A 23,624-nucleotide genomic window follows, 5' to 3' on the forward strand; every position below is an offset into this window, starting at 1 on the left:
GAACCGACCAGCGTTTGAAGGACCCAGTATGAAATAAGCAGAGCACGGTACAAAGGCTAACTGAATTTAATACATAACAGTGATACATAAAAAACAAAGTGCGGTCTGGCGTGGTGCGCTCCCAGCAGCGCTAACGGTCCGGAGCCAGAAGCTGTTCGGACTCGAGGACCCCGCCGACACCCCCCAGGTGGCCGCAACAAACCGAGTCTGTGAAAGAAGGAACCATTATGTGAGTCCACACTCTACACACAGAGAGAACACTTAAAGGTGTACAAACAGCAAACACTTCCTGGCTTGATTACTAATCAACTTCCCAACCTGCAGGCATGGAACATCCAGTTCACAAAACTCCACTGCAGTGGAAGTCGATACATGACTAACATACAGCTCAATATAAAAAGGTGTGAGGGACACCACATTTACTGACTGTATAAATGTTAGTCACAAAATCTAACGTACCTCAGGAAGTGTGCTGACGAGCGTGAGACCTCACTCCCTCCTCTTTCACAGACCGTGCATCAAACCTGGACGTTCTCTGCATCCACTGATTATGAGATGGCTCCCGAGACGACGATCTCACCCGTCTGGTCACAAGGTCGAGTCTCTGGCAAATACACACTGTGCACTCCAGTCTTAAATGCCACCATGTTCCAATCCATGCAGATGCACCACAGCTGTGAGTCCTGATGAGCCGCAGGTGATCAGCCTCAGGTGATCAGGGTGAGGTCCTGATAAACTCAGCAACACAGCCACTCAGTTCCAAATGCAAGCCACCTGGAAGGAAAAACAAAAGACAGAAACAAAAAGGCAGCCAGGCCCCCCAGCCATACAACAGATTGCCTGAAGAGAACATCTAAATTTCCACAGTCATTGATGATATGGGGCTGCATGTCAGGTAAAGGCACTGGGGAGATGGCTGTCATTACATCATCAATAAATGCACAAGTTTGCGTTGATATTTTGGACAATTGAAAGGATGTTTGGGGATGATGAAATCATTTTTCAAGATGATAATGCATCTTGCCATAGAGCAAAAACTGTGAAATGTTCCTTGCAAAAAGACACATAGGATCAATGTCATGGCATAGGGTCAATGTCAACGAGCAGATCTGATTTGATGCAGGTTTTAGTTTGGGGGATGGAAATTTACAGGGTGATTCCATAATTTATTCCTCAGAATTGAGTGATTCCATATTTTTTTCCTCTGCTTGGTCTAAAAAAGTAACCGTTACTGACTGTCACAATCTTTTTTTCTTGATTTCTTATAGTGTTTCTTAAAGCCAGAAAGTTGCCATTTGAAATGACTTTAGTTTTGTGTCATGTCTGTGATCTGCTTTTTTTCCACAAAATTAAACAACTGAATGAACATCCTCCGAGGCCGGTGATTCCATAATTGTTGCCAGGGGTTGTATTACAGCGATTGAACTCATGACTTACTACAAGACTGCGATCTGTTGTGTACGCAATGTTATAAAATTACTGTTTGAAATAACACGTACAAGTAATACAATGACAAGAGCTGTTTTTTAAAAAATACGTCTGGAAATATTGTTAGCAAAATAGTTCATAAGCAATAAGTGGTGTGCAACATATTAACACAGTTTAATATAAAATATTTTACCACTGTTGAATAAAAAAGAATCAATTATTTCCACAGTACTGGTTTGTAATCTGAGTCATTCCTCATTACAAGTCCACTTATTTACTATCTGTAAAGAAGTGTTCAAGTTTCCTGAACTGGAGCATTTAAAACCCATTAAGCCAGACTGTTTTATTTTATGTTTATCTGAATTTTTTCAGAGAACATGGAAAACGTATACAGTTTCTTGAAAGTGACCGTACATAATAGTTCAGTAATTGCAAGGCACACCTGTATTGCATAATGTACATTTATTTAAACAACTTACTTATGAAATAACCATGTGTACAAAATGTATTTAACCTTACAAATTACAAATCAATATTGCAAAGTGACATGCAGTTACAAATTGGCCTGTGAGGTAGAAAATGAAAGAGTGTGGCCTAATGTAATAGTCCCCTTTTAAATAATCATAATCATAACATAGAATTCATCTCTAAAAAAAAAAAGAATTGTGGCCTATACAACCCCTGGCAAAATTATGGAATCACCGGCCTCGGAGGATGTTCATTCAGTTGTTTAATTTTGTGGAAAAAAAGCAGATCACAGACATGACACAAAACTAAAGTCATTTCAAATGGCAACTTTCTGGCTTTAAGAAACACTATAAGAAATCAGGAAAAAAATTGTGGCAGTCAGTAACGGTTACTTTTTTTAGACCAAGCAGAGGGAAAAAATGTGGATTCACTCAATTCTGAGGAAAAAATTATGGAATTATGAAAAACAAAAGAACGCTCCAACACATCACTAGTATTTTGTTGCACCACCTCTGGCTTTTGTAACAGCTTGCAGTCCCTGAGGCACGGACTTAATGAGTGACAAACAGTACTCTTCATCAATCTGGCTCCATCTTTCTCTGATTGCTGTTGCCAGATCAGCTTTGCAGGTTGGAGCCTTGTCATGGACCATTTCTTCAACTTTCACTAAAGATTTTCAATTGGATTAAGATCCGGACTATTTGCAGGCCATGACATTGACCCTATGTGTCTTTTTGCAAGGAATGTTTTCACAGTTTTTGCTCTATGGCAAGATGCATTATCATCTTGAAAAATGATTTCATCATCCCCAAACATCCTTTCAATTGATGGGATAAGAAAAGTGTCCAAAATATCCATGTAAGCTTGTGCATTTATTGATGATGTAATGACAGCCATCTCCCTAGTGCCTTTACCTGACATGCAGCCCCATATCATCAATGACTGTGGAAATTTACATGTTCTCTTCAGGCAGTCATCTTTATAAATCTCATTGGAACGGCACCAAACAGCATCATCACCTTGCCCAATGCAGATTCGAGATTCATCACTGAATATGACTTTCATCCAGTCATCCACAGTCCACGATTGCTTTTCCTTAGCCCATTGTAACCTTGTTTTTTTCTGTTTAGGTGTTAATGATGGCTTTCGTTTAGCTTTTCTGTATGTAAATCCCATTTCCTTTAGACGGTTTCTTACAGTTCGGTCACAGACGTTGACTCCAGTTTCCTCCCATTCGTTCCTCATTTGTTTTGTTGTGCATTTTTGATTTTTGAGACATATTGCTTTAAGTTTTCTGTCTTGACGCTTTGATGTCTTCCTTGGTCTACCAGTATGTTTGCCTTTAACAACCTTCCCATGTTGTTTGTATTTGGTCCAGAGTTTAGACACAGCTGACTGTGAACAACCAACATCTTTTGCAACACTGCGTGATGATTTACCTTCTTTTAAGAGTTTGATAATCCTCTCCTTTGTTTCAATTGACATCTCTCGTGTTGGAGCCATGATTCATGTCAGTCCACTTGGTGCAACAGCTCTCCAAGGTGTGATCACTCCTTTTTAGATGCAGACTAACAAGCAGATCTGATTTGATGCAGGTGTTAGTTTTGGGGATGAAAATTTACAGGGTGATTCCATATTTTTTTCCTCAATTGAGTGAGTCCATATTTTTTTCCCTCTGCTTGGTCTAAAAAAGTAACCGTTACTGACTGCCACAATTTTTTTTTCCTGATTTCTTATAGTGTTTCTTAAAGAAACAGAAAGTTGCCATTTGAAATGACTTTAGTTTTGTGTCATGTCTGTGATCTGCTTTTTTTTCTACAAAATTAAACAACTGAATGCATCCTCCGAGGCCGGTGATTCCATAATTTTTGCCAGGGGTTGTATATGTTAACACTTAAGGGCCCTGTTCCACTGGCATTTAGGAGCATTTGCGTATGGATTGCGCACAAAATTGGCCCATATTCGCCAAACATCCGCAATATCCGTGTAACATGCCTGTATGAGTCGGCCGTCATCCGAACACACCCGTGATCATCCGCAGAGGCACGCATGTCCGCAGCCAGGATTTTTGAGCTGTTCAAAAATCTGAAAGCGGATAACATCCGCCTTACATACCCCATATATACTCAAGTCATACACAATACATACTCACTCCATGCGCTGTATATCTGCCATTAACCGCTGATATCCGCAACTGACGGGGATTTGCAGCTTGACAGCGGACCGGGACAGTGTGTAAAACAGATATATATCGTGTCCATCATGTCCACATTACAAACTAAAATATGTTGTAGCGACTGCATACAGATTGGCCATGAATAAAGCGTTTTTATTACACCTGCTTTGCAGCTGATTTGCGGACATTGGGCCTCATGTATCAATGTTGCGCACTTGTGGCGTAAATTTACGGCGTAAACTTGAAATACACCAAAGTCGCCGTGACATGTATCAAGCAGTGAGCACCTGCCCATTTCTGGCGTACGCCTGACGTGATCTTGATAAATGCGGCGGGTGGAAATGATCGTAATTATAATAAACACGCCCATAAATATTCAGACTCCACTTCAGACACACCCGCATTTTACGACATGGAAGCCGGGAAGACGGCAATGAAAAAGAACTCCACCAATAACGACGCGTGCCAATAGAGCGTCAAAAGCGGCTGTCGTATCAATTGTTTTGTAGTATATAATCAATAAAGTGTTACAGTGGTCCCTCATTAATCGCTGTAGTTATGTTCTAAAAAATAGCCCGTAATACGCGAAACCGCGACGTAATCAGCATTATTTTTTACAATTATTATAGATGTTTCAAAGCTTTATACACTTTCTCAATCAGGCATGAACATTTTCTCACTTTTCTCTCGTGTGTAAACACTCTCAAAGCTCAAACCTTAGTAGGAAAATAATACCAAACTGTTTTCAGGCCCAAACATTTGTTTGAGAAATAAAAATAGAATGTTTTCCTATAAATAATTATGATGGCATTTAGAACTAACGAATTGATTTTAACTATCAACGAACGAGGTCGGACACATAAGAAATTATTAATAGTGACTCACCAGTATTTCACAGATCGCGCCTCTGCGTCCTGGCGCTGCGCCTTTTCCCACTCACACCTGGCTGCAGGTGTCTGTTTCCGAGTGACAAACACAGTTATGAGTAGTTGTTGGCGCTCTTTTCTCTTCTGGGCAACAAGATTCTTATAAACAGATACGCAGAACACAGAACACTGTTAAAAAAAAAAAAAAAAAAAGGCATGCAAAATTGGACTAAATACTCCGCGAGACTCCGAGGCCACGACAGGTGAACGGCGTTATAGCGAGGGACCACTGTATTCTCTTTTCACATGTCAGTAATTCTTGACGTGGATATTTGCTCGCTCAATTAATAAGACATGCCTAATCTGTCAGATTTCTTTATTTTTTAAATGTATTTCTGTATTTATTTTATTGTGACAACCGAATGGAGACGAGAAAACCTGGTTGCAGCACGGGCGAATTAAGGGAATGACGAAACTACAGTTGTTATTATCAATTTCATAGTCTAAAACGATCACACCACATGAAGTTAAGCTCAGCGCTGCTCTGGCTACAGGCTCGACGTCTGGAGAAAAAGGCGAGCAGCGCTTTCTTTGCAGTCAGCGCTGTGACCACGGATCGTGCTCGAGACCAACAATCCTGCAAGGGCGGGATTTGTATTGATTATTATGTAGTATAATCAGGAAAGTGTTATTTATGTAACATATGCATTGATTTGTATAATGGCACTGTTTATCATGTTGATCATCTTCATTTTTATGTGGATTCCAGCGCTGGTTCATTTTGGTGTATAATTTACTCCACCAGTCGACCTGGTGTATATTTTCAGCGCAGCGTACGCCAACGACCACATTGATAAATGCCAAGTAGCGCAGCCGTTTTGGCGTACACCCCATATACGCTCAAATATCGTCGTACGCAACGTTGATACATGAGGCCCATTCTGTGAATGCATAGCAAACACGTCACGTAAACCCAAAGTACTATATTTGGCAGAAAGCGACATACCTGCCAGTCAGTGCTGGTCCAGCTGTGTAAATCCACAAAGACAGCTGCTGCAATCCAGGACTTTTATTTAACACCAACAAAAGGATGAGTTGCTGTTTATAGCCACAACTCACGCTGAAGTCTGTTTTCTGTGACACTCACAAAAAAAAAAAAAACTCTGTCTCACACCCCTAGCGGCTTCCCCCCTCCCGCTCCCCAAACTCATGAACAGTTAACCCTCGCATGACAACAAGAACATTAACTCTGTGATCAACTTGTCCAAGTCCAGCAAATACTCCAGAGCCTGTATTGTTGGTGTGAATAGTGATGCCGACAGCCCGAGTGAGGTTCTTTTATGACCGCAATGCAGATGGCGTGCACGCACAACACGTGCGCGATGCATTCATAATACAACCGTAATACTGCCGTGATAATCTGTGTGTCGGATCAGTTTCCTCACTACATGCGTTATATAACCATGATTGTTCATCATATATTCGCTACATATTATTAATATCTCCGTGATTCATACTGGGACATTTGTCATTTATGGCCATTTTTGTTGCGGACGACAACGAACGCCCGCAATTTGTATACTCAATTCGTGCGCAATTAATCCTCTCCCCAGTGGGACAGGGCCCTAACAGTGCAACATTCTAATTAGGCAATAAAAACACATCCTGCCTTCATCCTCATCTTCTTCCAGATCTGTTGCCTCAGGAAGGAAGAGTAAAGGTATGGTTTCATTAAGAGAGTGGTGTAACATTTAATAAGGGGGAGGTACCCCTAATTTGGTTTCTAAGGCAGTGGTGATGCATTTGAGAGACAAATGTCTTATACAAAGGACCAGTACAGGTACTGCTACAGTCAAGTCGATTGAAATAAAATAGAAATTAAGGTACCAGCTCTGTCACTTGCCAAAAGAGTCTACCAACTCAGTCAACTATTAGGTTATTGATAGCAAATTCATAGCCAATCCCTCAGCACGTCTTTAGTCCAGTCAGGGCTCTGGTTACAGGGTCATCAGATGCAATATTGTTTGGAAGGCATTTACAACAATCTTTTTTTTGCTTGAATAAAATGTTTAAGTGAGCCCTCAATGAAGTGGCTGTGAATTAATCATATAGTCCAGTCACAGTTTCCATCCACTTTTTTTTTTGTTTTTTTTTTTTGCAATTTAGAACTGTCATGGTTCGGCCCCGGCCCGGCTCCTGTTTTGATTTTGTCCCCTCTTTGATCCACTGTCTGGCCCGATCAGTTTTTCTTTAGTCATGTCTTTAGTGTCATTCCAGTTATGTTCCTGCCTTTAATTTATTTTTCTTGTTCTGCCTTTTTTCCACTGTAGTCTCTGATTGCTTTATTTGTTACTTATGCTTTACTTTTGTCTTTTCTGTGTAGTATACTTTTGTCTCTGATTCTGTTTTCAGTTTTTCACTTATTTTCTATTTAGTCATTTTGGCATTATCGGTTATTGTAAGTTTCATTGCTGCAATATGCCAAAGAAGGACAGTGACGCCAAGTCAGCTGCAAGTCATTTGTACAAGGTTAAATTACAACACATATCTTTTAATTTTAAAAAATGCACTAATTCTGAAAGTTTTGTAACAAACACATACAGATGCCAAAGGGACTATGGGTATAATGTGCCTCCGCTAACACTGATTGGTTGACTCATTCATTCTGTGTAAAAACAAACACATTAATGTAATGTGTGTGTTGGTTTACATATAAAGGTGCTTTTGTAAAATATGCCATTTTTTTTTCAAATGTTAAAAAAAGCCGAAAGTCAAGTTGTGATTAGACAACTATCTGATATATCCAGGGTCAAAATAAATAGAACACTGCCATCTACTGGTGCCCAGACGCTCAGACCTTAACCCATAATCCTTTGCGCGCCAGGGAGTTGCTGCTGTTTAAACAGCACAGAGAGAAAACACATGACGACAATTGTAAATGAACATTATACAACCAAAATGTAGTAGAAGAAGCAGCGTGCGGCCTGAGAATGCGGCTGTACACATGCAGCTGTAAACGAACAACCTCCAGCTCTACATACACATACTATTGCACCAGACTGCTACAGAAGGAAAAAAAAAAACAAAAGTCATTACCCATACACCCTTTACAGCATACAGTGGTCCAGCAGGCTTTCTGATGGATTTTCTTAAAAAGAAGACCTGAAAGTTCAACTACAATTTGCCAGAAATTACATCTGACAACATACCCTCCCAGAAGATTGGCATGGAATACCTACCATTGTTTCCTTATCCCTCCTTCAACCACTACTAATATGAGAGGGAAGCACTTAATTCAGTATTTTAGGGATTACTGAGCAAAAAGGAAACCTGTTAGTGTTATGGTTAGATTACTACTATTACTATAATTACTATCAGTATTATTATAAATGTTATTGTAATTATCATTTTATTTTTACTTCTATTTTGTCATTTGATTTTTAAATGGACCATAATGTATATGTGTACACAGGAGGAAATTTTGCTGAGTAAATTTTACTCTGCTGGAATAACATTTGGTCCCCATCGAAATAGAGTTAAATATACTCTACCACAGGGCCAAATCAACTCAACATAATGTAAAATCCACTCTTATTGGACTAAAATCACTTGCATTGATGAGATGGTGGTGCAGACCGAAAGGTCCTCTCTAAAACTCAGTTCGCCCTGCCTTCACTGCGCATGCATCATCAGCCGCGGTTCACCGATTAATACCTTGTTTAGGTTAGGTTAAACTTTATTGTCCCCACAGGGGAAATTTGTCTTGGGCTCACAGTGTTGTTTAACACATAAGCAACATTCACAACATTTAACATCCGAACACACAGACAACATTACAACAGTCAGCTGGTCTGCACAATTTCAACAAAAGGAATATGACCATGTCATGATATTGCACAATCCCAAGTAAAGTGCATTTGCAAATAAAGTGACTTCAGTATATTGCACGTGCCCAATAAATAACATAATTACAATTCAACAATTAAAAAAAACCCACATTCCTACTGTCTTGTCTTATTTAACAAAACCACTGATATGGGAACAAAAGAGAGTTTAAACCTACCTAAAAACCTACCTACCTTTTGTTGTGTGGGCCGCTGAAGAGGAGGTACTGCTGGCCCACCACCACCAGAGGGCACCCTGCCTGGAGTGCGGGCTCCAGGCACCAGAGGGCGCTGCCGCCTCACAGGAGCAGCCGGGGTGACAGCTGACACTCATCACCTGTGATAGCTGTCACCACTCATCTGATCTGCATCGGTATATCAGCAAGACGTCATCTCCACCTCTTTGCCGAGATATCGTTCTACCTGAAAGGTAATATCCTCAGCCTGACTACTTGATAGAAAGCCCTTTTTGTGATTTTTGTGAGTGATAACAGACTTCTTCTCCAACGAGAGGTGGAGGTAGCTTCCCTGCCGTGCAGATTGCTGGGTGCAGACGCACCCACGTTTAATTGTGTTTTTGTTCCTCGCCAGCAGTACCAGGTCCGACACGCGGAGGCAGTGGCCACCTGGGAGTTCGGGACTTGGCGGCTCCAGTATTCCCGGGGTCTGGTGGCGGAGGAAATCGTGTGGTTCCAGTTCTGCTTTGGACAGGCGTCTCCTATCTTCGAGCCTGCCCACACGACACCTTGTAATTTGACCTTTGATCTATTGTGTAATCTGTTGTTTGTTGTGCACGTTCGCAACAGTAAAGTGTTGTTATTTGACCTATTCCATTGTCCGTTCATTTGCGCTCCCTGTTGTGGGTCCGTGTACTTACACTTTCCCAACACCTTTCTGCCCTGTCCCCCTGGGGAGAGGATTAATTGCGCATGAATTGAGTATACAAATTGCGGGCGATCGTTGTCGTCCACAACAAAAATGGCCAAAAATGACAAATGTCCCAGTATGAATTACGGATATATTAATAATATATAGCAAATATATGATGAACAATCACGGTTATATAACTCATGTAGTGAGGAAACTGATCCGACACATTGAGATGATCACAGCAGTATTACGGGTGTATTATGAATGCATAGCGCACGTGTTGCACGTGCACAGCATCTGCATTGCAGTCATAAAATAAGCTCAGTCGGGCCGTCTGCATCACTATTCACACCAACAATACAGCCTCTGGAGCATTTGCTGGACTTGGACAAGTTGATCAGAGTTTGTTCATTTTGTCATGTGAGGGTTAACTGTTCATGAGTTTGGGGACTGGGAGGGGGGGAAGCCGCTCAGGGTGTGAGACGGTGTTTTTTTTTTTTGGTTTTTTTTTTTGAGTGAGTTGTGGGTAAACAGCAACTCTTCCTTTTGTTGGTGTTAAATAAAAGTCCTGGATTGCAGCAGCTGTTACGTCTTTGTGGCTCTACACAGCCGGACCGGCACTGACTGGCAGGTATGTCGCTTTCTGCCACATATAGTACTTTGGATTTACGTGACGTGTTTGTTATGCATTCACAGATTGTCCGCAAATAGCTGCAAAGCAGATGTAATAAAAACGCTTTATTTGTGGCCAATTTGTATGCATTCGCTACAACATATTTTAGTTTGTGATGTGGACATGATGGGCACGATATATATCTGTTTAACATACTGTCCCAGTCCGCTGTCAAGCCGCAAATCCTCATCAGTTGCGGATATCAGTGGTTAATGGCAGATATACAGCGCATGGAGTGAGTATGTATTGTGTATGAATTGAGTATATATGGGGTATGTAAGGCGCATGTTATCCACATGCAGATTTTTGAACAGCTCAAAAATCCTGGCTGCGGACATGCGTGCCTCTGCGGATGATCACAGGCGTGTTCGGATGATGGCCGACTCATACAGGCATGTATGAGTGCACTGCAGCCATCATCCATCTCAGATATCTGAAGCTTTTGTACAACAATCATTTCCACATAAATTCAGCATTATTTCATCAGAAAAGGCGGAGGAAGCGATCACAGTGCCTCATTTCTGCTTAAAAATGACTATAGAGTGATTTTAACTTATTCTATGGAGTTGTCTGGATGTCTTGGTGGCTTCCCTCATTAGTCTTCTTCCAATCCTCTGATTGTTAATAATCCCATTAATCCATTCGCTTTGGGTGAAGACAGTCCAGCCACAGAGTGTCTGAGCTCCAAAATAATGCATGCGCAGTGTGCGTCGAATTTTGAGGAAACAAAATGAAGGGTCAGCAACACTGGTCAAGCTGATTTCACTCTACAATAGAGTGTTTTTTACTCTATTTAGACTGGGATCAAATGTCATCTCAGCAGAGTAAATTTTACTCAGCAAAATTTACTGTGTACTGAGTGCATCCAAAAAGTATTCGCAGCGCTTCACTCTTCCACATTTTGTTATGTTAGTTACAGCGAGTGGTGGGCACAGTTCCGCTAATCCGCTAATTATCAAAGCTAATGTTTTGATTATCGGAGTAGCTTTTCAGATAATTTTGAAAACCATCAATGGACTAATTATATTTTCCGATAAATTTTGGCCTGATAATTTTTAGATCATTAACATTTATAAGGACTAAAAACAAAGATTTGAGTGTAGTAGATGGGCAGTTCTGTCCTTTGCAAACAGAGAAGCACTGCTTCCACAAAGAACCCACCCTATCCACTACAGAGAAAGAACTACTCTCACACACAGAGAGAGAGAGAGGCATACAGTTTTAACTTATGGTTAAAATCTTAAACTAATTTTTGGACAAGTTATTTAAATTAACATCACGTCTGAAGTTTTGTAAAGTGAAAATGTCAGATTTTCATGTGGACATGCTGTGCCCACTGCATTATGGGTAATTCAGTATATTCACGACAGGAGAAACGCATTTCAGATGCTCTGATCAGGCTCCACATGGACAACAGCATTAAACCCTTTATATATTGTGTCTAAAACTCTTGTGAATATATTCTCTGGGTTTATAGAAGTTGTTATTGTGTTTGTTTTCCGTAAAAATGCCAGAAGAAGCTCAGGTTGTTTCTTCATTATTTTCAATTGGAATCATTGTGAGCTGCAATGCTTCTTGTTTGTTCTTTAATGTCTTGCTTTTGTCAAACACTGACTGTCCTTTTTGTTCCAGAGTAATATATATATATAAGCAGTGGTGGGCACAGATAACCAAAAAATGAACTTCGATAACAGATAATCAGGTAACTGTAAAGTTATCTTCGATAAAGATAAAACAAACCACCCAAAAATGTATCGGAAGTTATAAATAACCGATAAATTCCAATATTACCTCTGACACATCTACAGTTACTAGTAAAACAAATTAAATAGCTTATAATAATATTAAAAATAACAACAGACCCCAAACAATGAGACCCCAGTTTTCTTTCAACATTATGCCCCTGCTGCAAGCTCTTATTTATTACAGCATTCCCAACACAGAGGCACTCCAAAAACATCCATAAAGCCAGCTCTTTATCATTTACAGCACTCCGGTCAGGCGCAGGTCTTGAAAAATAAAGTCATGCTGACTTACGGTTTTGATTTATAAATAATATTAATACCGATAGAATAACTCCATTAATGTCAATTATGTCATGTGTACAAAGTTAAAATATAACATATATTTTTTAATGTTGAATAATGCACTAATTCTGAGGTTTTGTAACAAACAGATCGCAAAGGATTCTGGGTAAAAGTGCCTCTGCTAAACACTGGCTGAGTCTCAGAGGAGCTTACTGTTGTTTCTGAAAAAACAAACATGGCGCAGAAAGAGCACAAATGAAGCGGCTTTCATTACAAATTACCAGTGGTGGGCACACTTCCGATAACAGATAATTATCGAAGATAATGTTTTCTTTATCGGATTATCTTTGTCCGATAACTTTTAAACCGATAAACAAAATAAACAAAGCTGAACAGCGACAAGCATTTTTAAAATTAATTTAGTACCTACCTGTTAAAGTTTTATAACAGATATACAGCTATAACATCTGCAGAAGAGAGAACAGAAGAAAACTGCTTGTATAAAAACATCTTAATCCTCTGCAGACAAAGGATAACCAGATAACCAGCTCTTAAATGTAGCAGACACGGATTATCTGGAATTTTGTTTGACATTTTTTCAAGGCCGCTACTGCCATCTACTGGCCAGGAGTGTTCATGGCAGTATTAAACGTCTGGGTACATGGCTGCTCTCAAAGTGTTGGTATTGTGTATTGTCCAGGCGCTTTTTGTGTGCATATATGTTAACTTTGTATTCTAAAACTACGGTTAGAAGTAATTCTGACTCCTTATTGGTCCACACGAACGAGGTTGGCGCCATGTTTTTAGTTTTTGTGGAAATGACGACAAGAGAATAAGGCTCCTGATGGGATAGAATTTTAATCAGTACCACCACCCAAAGGTTTGCCAGACTAATTACAATACATTTATACGGTTCGATGTGGATGGATTTTTTTTTTTAACGACGTAGTGTGGATGAAGTTTTTTCCCCAAACTGAAAGGGTAAGATATTCGGTTTTACAATTACCCGACAACGTGTGTACATGGCCTTATGTCTGTGAAAGGCACTATATAAATAAATTTACTTACTTTACAAAAGCACATTTATCTTTAAACCAACACACGACACACATCACATTAACGTGTTAGTTTACATAATGGATTACTGAACCAATCACTGTTTAGCACTTTTACCCAGAATGCTTTGTGGTCTGTGTTTGTTACAAAACCTCAGAATTAGTGCCTTATTCAACATTAAAAGATATATGTTATATTTTAATTTTGTACAAATGACAGAATTGACATTAGTTATTCTATTTTTCAAAAAACCATAAGTTAGTATGACTTTATTTTTCAAGACCTCCGCCTGACCGGAGTGTTGAAATTAATAGGGAGCTGGTCTTATGGTTGCTCTTGGTGTGTCTCTGTGGTGGGAGCGCTGTTGTAAACAAGAGCTTCCAGGAGGGGCAGAATGTTGAAAGAAAAATGATTATGATTAATAAACAGTTGATTTTGTGGGTGCTCTCAGAATTTGTCTGTGCTGCTTTCTGCAGGGGGCAGCATGGTCACACATTCTTGCTTATTCTTTAGGTCTTTTACCGCTTTTGATGCTTTCAAAAGTAATCATGTTAAAAATCAATTTCAGCTCTTTAGTAACTGCAAATGTCCCATAGACAACACCGGAATTTATCGATTATCTGTAACTTCCGATACATTTTTGGGTGGTTTATCGGTTTATCTTTATCAAAGATAACTTTTCAGTTATCTTATTATCTGTTATTGAAGTTAATTTTTTGGTTATCTGTGCCCACCACTGGTCTCAAGTATATTTTCTTTTTCTGTTCCCTTCTTAGCTTGAATATGTGTAAGAAACTGGTCGCCAGCCCACTATATTGTTTTGTGCATAAACCTCACATGTTGTGTTTGAAAATGTTTTGGTGGAAGAAGCCTCTGTTGGTTGGGTCCTCTGTATTCTTTTGTCAAATGTTTTTTTTTCCCCCCGGTAGTTCTCTTGCTTATTTTTCTTGTATCTGCATCACATATCAGCGGTTTTGTCGCTTTTTATGGTTTTTGATTCATCTAATCCTTTCCTTAGTTCTGAAGTCATTTGACCCCTCACGTAGTTTAGCTCTTGGTTTTTCGGTTTTTGGTTTTCCTCTGAAATGGTTCTGCTGGTTGTTCCACCTTCCACGCTCTCTCGGATGGCTGTTTAGTGTTCCAGAGACGATTTTTACTAGATTTCGTGGCCCCCGGGGGATTTCCCTTCGTCGGGCCCTAGCCCACACACGTTCATTGGTTGACCGATATTTTGGCTCGTATGCTTCTTGGCTCATGTTTTTCAATGGTTCTAGTAGCCATAAACTTGAAGGGGTCCTTCAGTATTCGGGGGCATGGTTTATTACCATTTTTTCCTCTTTTTGCTATCTTGTTAACTTTTCTGGCTTTATTCACTCCCTGCGTCATTTTTTCCTTACTTCTATTAATCCACTTAGTTCTTATAGAGTTTCTGGTTGTTGGTTTCTTTATCTCCTATTTCAGCACTTTCGTCACCAGTTTTCTGTTTGTCTTTTTTTTTTTTTTGTTTTCACCACCATAAACTTCATTTTGGGATCTGATGTTCTACTTTCATCCAGTTTTTGGCTGCAATCTCAGTTATTAGTCTTTCTTTTCTGTTGCCTCCTTAGTTTCATTGGGGTTTTGTTGATTTGTGTTTAGCTTAACCTGTCTCCCTACTCTGTGCTGTCCAGTCTGCATCAGTCCTTCATGGCTCTCCATCTTCCCGTGCTTCGTTCCAGTCGCTGCCAGCTCAGTAAGGCCGTTGATTGTCAGTTCCTTGTTCCCAGCTCAGAGCTTGCTCCCCGTCTGGTCTCTGTCTCTGCCACAGTTCCCAGCCGTTCGTTGGTGACACCTCCTGGTGACTCCTTGGGCTCTAAGCAGCCTGGCCACCACCTTCCGTCTTTCCCTGTCTACCGGCATAGGCCTCCAGACCGACCCCCTGGTTATGTGTGGACTATTGGACGGCCACACGGTTCCCCACTTGGTTTTCCCGATGTGTTAGGCACTGCCCTCCTGCCGTTCCCCCATCCTCCCACCCATGGTCGGCTTGTGTGCTGGGTTTTCTGGAGACCACCAGTGTCGGTCCCTTGGGGTGGGGGTACTGTCATGGTTTGGCCCTGTTCAAGGCTTTGATTCCTTCTTTCTTTACATCCCCTTCGGCTCCTGCTTTGTTTTATTAGTGGATTATTTTCATCATGTGTTTATTTTGTGTTCCATTTTGCTTTATTACTTGGTCTCTTTGTCACTTTGTATTTTTTTGTCATGATTCAGTTCCATTCTAGTGTTGTCCTGCCAGTTTGTTTTCATCATAAGTTTATCACATTTATTGTATATGCTTAGTCACGTTATTATTTTTTTAACTTTGGTGTTGCTCATCAGATTATGTTCCATTTGTTATTCATGGCATTTTCTGTTCATCAGTTATCTTGTATTATTTATTGCATTATTCTGTATTCTCTGGGTTTTGGTTATTTGCAGTTCAATCCATAGTCGTTGTGCCTTCATCAGTTGTTGTATTCTCTTGTCTGCCAGTATCTGTTTCATCCTAGTTTCGTTTAATTCAAAGGTCCTTGTTTTTTCTCTTTAGACTTGCCACCGTATTTCTTAGTTCTGCCCCTTTTGGTTTCACTCACGCATTGTTTGTCTAGAACACGTCAGGTTATTCAGTTAGTTTTTCTGTCACCTACTTATCTTGCTTAGCACCGGCTTGTTTTGCCTTCCTGCACTTTCTTGCCTTTCTTCCCTCTTCTTTGTTCACTAAACCGCACCTCCTTCCACACACCTGCTCCACATCAACCTGATTAGTTTGCGCCTCTTTAAAACCCTCACAGTTCCACAGCTCACGGCCTGATTGTTGACTTTGTACACTTTCTCGCCTCACGTTCTTGTCTAGTTTGCTCTTGTGTGTTTTGACCTTGCTTTTGTGCTCCGATCTCCGCCTTGCCATATCCTGAACTCTGCTTGTATTTTGACTCTGCCTTTGCTTTGCCTACTATATTCCTCGACACTGTGTGAACGACCCCGGCCTGGTTTATGGACCACGTCCCAGCCTATACCATGTCTGATACCTCCGCTTCCATGTCTGACTACCAGTGTACCGTACCTAATGCCTGGTTTCAAGATAAAGCCAATTATTCATCTAAACCAACCATGCCTGTGAGTCTGCATTGGTCTCCTACCACTTCTTGCATCAAACCAGCACCAGCCCTGACATCTCCAAACATGATAAGATTATAAGTAATGTTTGCAGTGGAAAAAGTATCAAACTAATCAGGTCATTATAAGACAATGTTGATAGCAAAGAGGTACATACATACATACATTTTTTTTTTTTTTTTTTTTTTTAGTTTATCAGATTGACTGTTCGTGCTTTTTGTCATTTCTTACCCAGAATCCCACAGCCAGCACGAGTACAAATGGAATGGTAAATGGACTGCATTTATATAGCGCTTTTCCATCTGCATCAGATGCTCAAAGCGCTTTACATTTATGCCTCACATTCATCCCGATGTCAGGGTGCTGCCATACAAGGCGCTCACTACACACTGGGAGCAATAGGGGATTAAAGGCCTTGCCCAAGGGCCCTTAGTGATTTTCCAGTCAGGCGGGGATTTGAACCCATGATCTTCTGGACTCAAGCCCAACACCTTAACCACTAGACCATCACCTCCCCAAAATACAAAATAGAGAACCAGCACCACAATATCACCAGGAAATAGTTCCGACTGGTTCCCTGTAGAAGGCGAAGGAGAGGCAGCCATGGCAGCCCTCTGTGACCTGCTGTAGTGTCAAAGGTCATCTGAAATGCAAGCAATGAAGTCACTGTTTCCTGCTGTGACAGTGGATTCAGCACAAGATTATCTTCAACTTATTAAAAATGTTTGTGTTCCGCTGTCTAATGCTGAGATGATTTAGAGGTTAAAAAAAAAAGTTACCACTATTTTACAGCCTCCTTAAAAGTAACTGAATTTTTTAAAAAGTTTAAAAATGCCTCTCATCATCACATTAAAGAAAGCAATAATTAACTCCTTTGAAAACATTGACATTTTTCTCTATTTTATATCAATAAACAACTCCTCAAAGTTAATAAATTTTGACTTATCCCGATGACAAGCAAAGATCATTTCCTTGTCTATGTTTTTATCATTTACGACTAATTTTAGTGACAGTGCATCCATATTTTGAACATATATTACGTATGTTATGCTGTTATTATGACACAGTGTCATATAACAGCAGCTTCTTGAAACCTACTACAGTAAATTTGAGACATGAATAAGCCATTTTCATTCCTCACAAGATCTTTATATGACGTACACTTTAAGGTGTGGATTTTGGGTATTAAAGCAATGTACTTATGTTGTATTGTATTGTATTTATAGCTGACAAGTATGTTTTGAGTTTAATTTGTATTTTCTTTTAATAGGTTATGTCCATTTCATTTAGTTTCTGAAATTTGCATGCTGGAGTTTTAGGATACAGTAGCTGTAAGAAAATGTATATGTCTCTTATCATTATGTGATATGAATGTACTACAAACGTATTGTGCTAACTTTGTATGAGAATGCTTCGATGCTGAAACGACGTGAAAACGGAAAGGCGAGAAGGAATGCAGAAGGACACCTTATCTCAAGAAACAAGCAACAAGAAGACATCTCTGACCGCTTGTTAAATAGCTCACAGTCTGGTCACAAGAGATAACTGACTATGTGGAACATTGTAGCATATGACGGGCAAAAACATTCTTGTATGTGATTGATTAAAATTTGTTGCTGGCCAAAAGATACCAGTCTAACGTCATGTCCTGATTCAGCAGCACAAAATATACATTAATCTATTGGTTTGACATATTGTCACAAAAAGTGCAAAATGTTCATCATGGGAACACAAATTTATTCTGCAATGGCTGGATGTAATTAAAAGTGCAGTGGGGGGGGGGGTCGGCCTTGGTTAGGGTTAGGGGAAGGAGTAGATTTAGGTTATGGTTAAGGTTACGGTTGGAGGGTAGGAGTAAGGTGTTAAAATGATAAGTATTGCGTGTTTTACTAAATGTTTTTAGAACCTAATAATACCTCTGAAGTGATTTAAAAGACATTCAGCAGACGTTCCTGTTATTTAGTTTTTGAGTGGCAGGGGTGACAGCCAATCAGAGTAGAGCTGCACCGTGACATCACAGTGTGGTTGCTAGCTGCAAACTCAGTTTTTGGAACCTAATAATTACTTAAACAACTGCATATTTTACAGAACACAATGCTCATACAGTCGAGGGTATTTTAGCATTGCATTATTTTTAGTTTTTTCATCCACCGAGATTGTGTATTAATACCGGTTGGGACACTTGTGACATAAAATTAGTTTATTTTCTCAACTTTACAACAGACATAAAGTGGGTTATGAATGACAGTGGTTGGACAAGTGTATGCCATAAGTAGCAGCAAGGTCACATTTTAACACTTAGACTAGGGACAATCTGCACACTAAATTTGAGATTACACATTCATGTACTTGAACACATCCAGGTCAGGTCTTGGGCCATGCATTAGTGTTGTGCACCCATAACATTACAAAAGCACCCTGGATCCTTTTTGGTGAATTCCCAGAGGGACAATCAGTTTATCCCCATCTGCATAAAGTACAGTAGTGTTCAGAATAATAGTAGTGCTATGTGAATAAAAAGATTAATCCAGGTTTTGAGTATATTTCTTATTGTTACATGGGAAACAAGGTACCAGTAGATTCAGTAGATTCTCAAAAATCCAACAAGACCAAGCTTTCATGATATGCACACTCTTAAGGCTATGAAATTGGGCTATTAGTAAAAAAAAAGTAGAAAAGGGGGTGTTCACAATAATAGTAGCATCTGCTGTTGACACTACAAACTCAAAACTATTATGTTCAAACTGCTTTTTTAGCAATCCTGTGAATCACTAAACTAGTATTTAGTTGTATATCCACAGTTTTTCATGATTTCTTCACATCTGCGAGGCATTAATTTTGTTGGTTTGGAAACTATTTTGCTCGTTTACTAGTGTGCTTGGGGTCATTGTCTTGTTGAAATACCCATTTCAAGGGCATGTCCTCTTCAGCATAAGGCAACATGACCTCTTCAAGTATTTTGACATATCCAAACTGATCCATGATACCTAGTATGCGATTTATAGGCCCAACACCATAGTAGGAGAAATATGCCCATATCATGATGCTTGCACCACCATGCTTCACTGTGAACTGTGGCTTGAATTCAGAGTTTGGGGGTCGTCTCACAAACTGTCTGCGGCCCTTGGACCCAAAAAGAACAATTTTACTCTCATCAGTCCACAAAATATTCCTCCATTTCTCTTCAGGCCAGTTGATGTGTTCTTTGGCAAATTGTAACCTCTTCTGCACATAAATTAGCTTCACACAGGTGTCTTCTAACTGTCACAGCACTTACAGGTAACTCCAGACTGTCTTTGATCATCCTGGAGCTGATCAATGGGTGAGCCTTTGCCATTCTGGTTATTCTTCTATCCATTTTGATGGTTGTTTTCCATTTTCTTCCACGTATCTCTGTTTTTTTTTTGTCCATTTTTAAAGCATTGGAGATCATTGTAGATGAACAGCCTATAATTTTTTGCACTTGCGTATAAGTTTCCCCTTCTCCAATCAACTTTTTAATCAAACTACGCTGTTCTTCTGAACAATGTCTTGAATGTCCCATTTTCCTCAGGCTTTCAAAGAGAAAACCATGTTCAACAGGTGCTGGCTTCATCCTTACATAGGGGACACCTGATTCACACCTGTTTGTTCCACAAAACTGACGAACTCACTGACTGAATGCCACACTACTAGTATTGTGAACACCCCCTTTTCTACTTTTTTTTTTACTAATAGCCCAATTTCATAGCCTTAAGAGTGTGCATATCATGAATGCTTGGTCTTGTTGGATTTATGAGAATCTACTGAATCTACTGGTACCTTGTTTCCCAAGTAACAATAAGAAATATACTCAAAACCTGGATAAATCTTTTAATTCACATAGCACTACTATTATTCTGAACACTACTGTATCTGTGTATCTGCCACAGCAAAGTAATATGTGGATGTCCTCTTGACCTTCTCCACCCACTGGAGTCCTCAATACTGCAGATGGCAGAGTACACGGCACCTGTTTTGGTGCACACTCTTTAGTTGTTTATGTGTGTTACTTTTGTGATTTGCAGTGGTTCCCAGATCTCTTTACCACTGACAAACTCACAAAGATCAGGGTAACAATGGCAATGGATGTGTTTCCCGTTTTTCTTGAACTTACAGTGGATTTATTGGGCATCTTGGGCAAAGGTGCCCTCACCCTGGCCCGTGCACCCTGGCCGTGACATGTCACTGCAATTGTGCAGCTTCGCCAGTGCATTGACCATACACCACTACCACAAATATTCCTCTCCAGCGTGCAGTCTCTGCAAAATAAAATGGATAAACTCCAGCTATTGGTGGGGAAAAGCAGAGATTTCACTACATCTGCAGTTTTGTGCTTCTTTGTATAATTCATTGTAGATCGATGCTGGACTCAGCTGGCAGGCTTCCAACTTTCCAGAGCAGACCGAGGCGCAGGACTCTCCTGCAAAATGAAGGGTGGTGGAATCTGTTTTTACATCAACAGTGGCTGGTGTAACAATGTGACAGTGACCCAACAGCATTGCTCTCCTGATATGGAAACTTTCTTATTAATTGCAAACTGTTCTACTCACCCTGTGAGTTCACCTCATTCATTCTGGTTGGTGTTTACATTCCACTGCAGGCTAACGTACAGGAGGCAAGACGCATGCTCACCGACCAGATGCTGTGTGTGAAGCAGACTAATTAGCTATTGCCCGTGGCGACTTTAACAAAAGTAATCTCTCCCATGAACTCCCCAAATGCAGACAGCTTATTAAATGTCTGAACAGAGGAGAGAACTCTGGATCACTTCTGCCTTTATCTAGGGACCATCGTGGGTACCCACATATTGTGAGGGCTTTCCGGACATGTTGTTGTTCTTTAGCCCTTCCCTCTGTAGTTGTGGGCACCTGTAGGGCTCTGTGTTAAAGAGTCCTGATCACCCCAAGCTTATGTTCAAGGAGGTGGTTTGAGCCAAAGAGCAGATATTGGTCAGTGTGAGTGGGTTTTCTGTAAACCCCTGTCTGGAGGTGCCTGTTCTCTCCAATCGTAACATCACAGTCCAAGTGCAGAAGTCCCAGAAAACAAAGAGACCAGACAGACAGGAGACTGAGACAAGAAGAAGATGAGTGTCTCTCCCTTTTTTAGCAGGAGTAGGGGAAAAACTACAGAGGATCTTCAGACAGCACAAAATCCCAGTTTACTTTAAACCTGTTAACACCTTGAGACAGAAATTAGTTTGCCCTAAGGACAGGATCCCTAGTTACAAACAGAGCAATGTAGTGTATTCTATCAGATGTCAGGAAAACTGTGACAAACACTACATAGGTGAGACTAAGCAGCCTTTACACAAAAGGCTATACCAGCACCGCAGAGAGGGCACCAGTGGACCTCAGTCTGCAGTTCATCTCCACCTTAAAGACACTAACCACACGTTTGAGGACAAGGAAGTTAAAATCTTAGCCAGAGAGAAGAAATGGTTTGAGAGAGGGGTGAAGGAGGCATTGTATGCGAAACAGTTGAAACCCAGCTTTAACCGGGAAGGGGGGTCTGAGACATGCTTTGTCCCCTGTTTACAATGGGGTACTCAGGTCAAAGCAGTTTCAGTCTTTTGTTAATGGTAATGAGTCATTCACGTCATCAGGAGAGGCGTCAGTCCCATCGTTAGGAGGGACAGCTACCCTGTCATTAGGAGGGTGCTAACTAGAACACAATAGGTTCTAATTAAAGCAATTGTTTAGTCACTAGCCAATAGCAGTCTGCCTCTCAGTAGGAGGGGTCTGGTTAGGTTTAAAACTCCAGCTTTTGTGGCTTCTGTTTGTTCTTCTCTACAAGGGTCAAGACAGAAGTCAGACTACCAGAGCAAGAATATCAGCTGAGGAGGCTTTTGCGATTTGAAGCAAAACGTCCTCGCATCAAGCAACCCTGTCCAGTCGAAGATTCAAGCTTCTCTACTATGGAAACCACCTGGACAACTGAGAGCCTTCACAGAAGCATTGCTCACAGCAAGGATCCCCACTTCCTCGCCCACCACACCTCTCTCCATTCATGAGAGTGATGTCACCAGACTCTTCAAGAAACACAACACACACAAAGCAGCCAGACCTGACTTTGTCTTCCTAGTCATGCTGAAGAACTGTGCAGACCAGCTGTTTCTGGTGTTCACAGACATCTTCAACACCACACAGGTGTTGCTTCAAGATCTCTACCATCATCCCCATCCCCAAAAAACAAAGAACTACAGGACCTAATGACTACAGACCCGTCGCCCTAACCTCTGTGGTGTCCTCACACACCTCAAGGCCATCTCTGACCCACTCCTGCATTCCCTGCAGTTTGCCTGCAGAGCCAACAGGTCTGTAGAAGAAGCTGTCAAAATGACCCTCCATTTCATTCTCCAGCATCTGGACTCCCCGGGAACCTATGCCAGGATTCTGTTTGTGAACTTCAGCTCTGCTTTCAATACGATCATCCCGGCCCTACTGCAGGACAGGCTCTCTCAGCTTGGCATGCTTGATTCCACCTGTAGGCAGATCACTGACTTCCTGTCTAACAGGAGGCAGCGTGTGAAGCATGGAGGGCACATCAACAACACGCAGTCCATCATCACCAGATCCCCCCAAGGTTGCGTTCTTTTTCCTCTAGTTTTCTCCCTGTACACCAACAGCTGCACCTCCAGTCACCAGTCGGTGTAGCTCCTGAAGTTCACGGATGATACAACCCTCATTAGACTCATCTATGATGAGGACAAATCTGCCTACAGATGGGAGATCGATCACCTGGCATCCTGGTGCAGACCGAATAATCTGGAGCTTAACACCCTCAAGACAGTGGAGATGGCTGTTGACTTCAGAAAGAACCCACTGCTTGCTGCTCCATCACACTGTGTGACTCCCCAGTCACCATTGTGGAGTCCTTCCACTACCTAGGGATCACCAAAACGTAGAACCTCAAGGGGGAACTGAACATCAACTCTCTCATCAAGAGAGCACAACAGAGGATGTACTTTCTGCGGCACCTGAAGAAGTTCATCTGCCAAAAACCATGATGTGAACTTCTCCA

The 23,624-nt window shown here is 40.9% G+C and overlaps 1 long non-coding RNA gene across 1 annotated transcript; it reads right to left on the reverse strand.

The window, feature by feature from the left end:
* Positions 1 to 16,953: 16,953 nt before the first annotated feature.
* On the reverse strand, positions 16,954 to 22,847 carry LOC117528518. Its single transcript, XR_004565795.1, has 3 exons — positions 22,772 to 22,847; positions 20,109 to 20,113; positions 16,954 to 16,965 (listed from the first exon to the last, which is right to left on the reverse strand). It is a non-coding gene; the product is annotated as an uncharacterized LOC117528518 (long non-coding RNA).
* Positions 22,848 to 23,624: the final 777 nt, after the last annotated feature.

Source organism: Thalassophryne amazonica, chromosome 16, assembly GCF_902500255.1.
Source record: "Thalassophryne amazonica chromosome 16, fThaAma1.1, whole genome shotgun sequence".
Lineage (NCBI taxonomy): Eukaryota > Metazoa > Chordata > Actinopteri > Batrachoidiformes > Batrachoididae > Thalassophryne > Thalassophryne amazonica.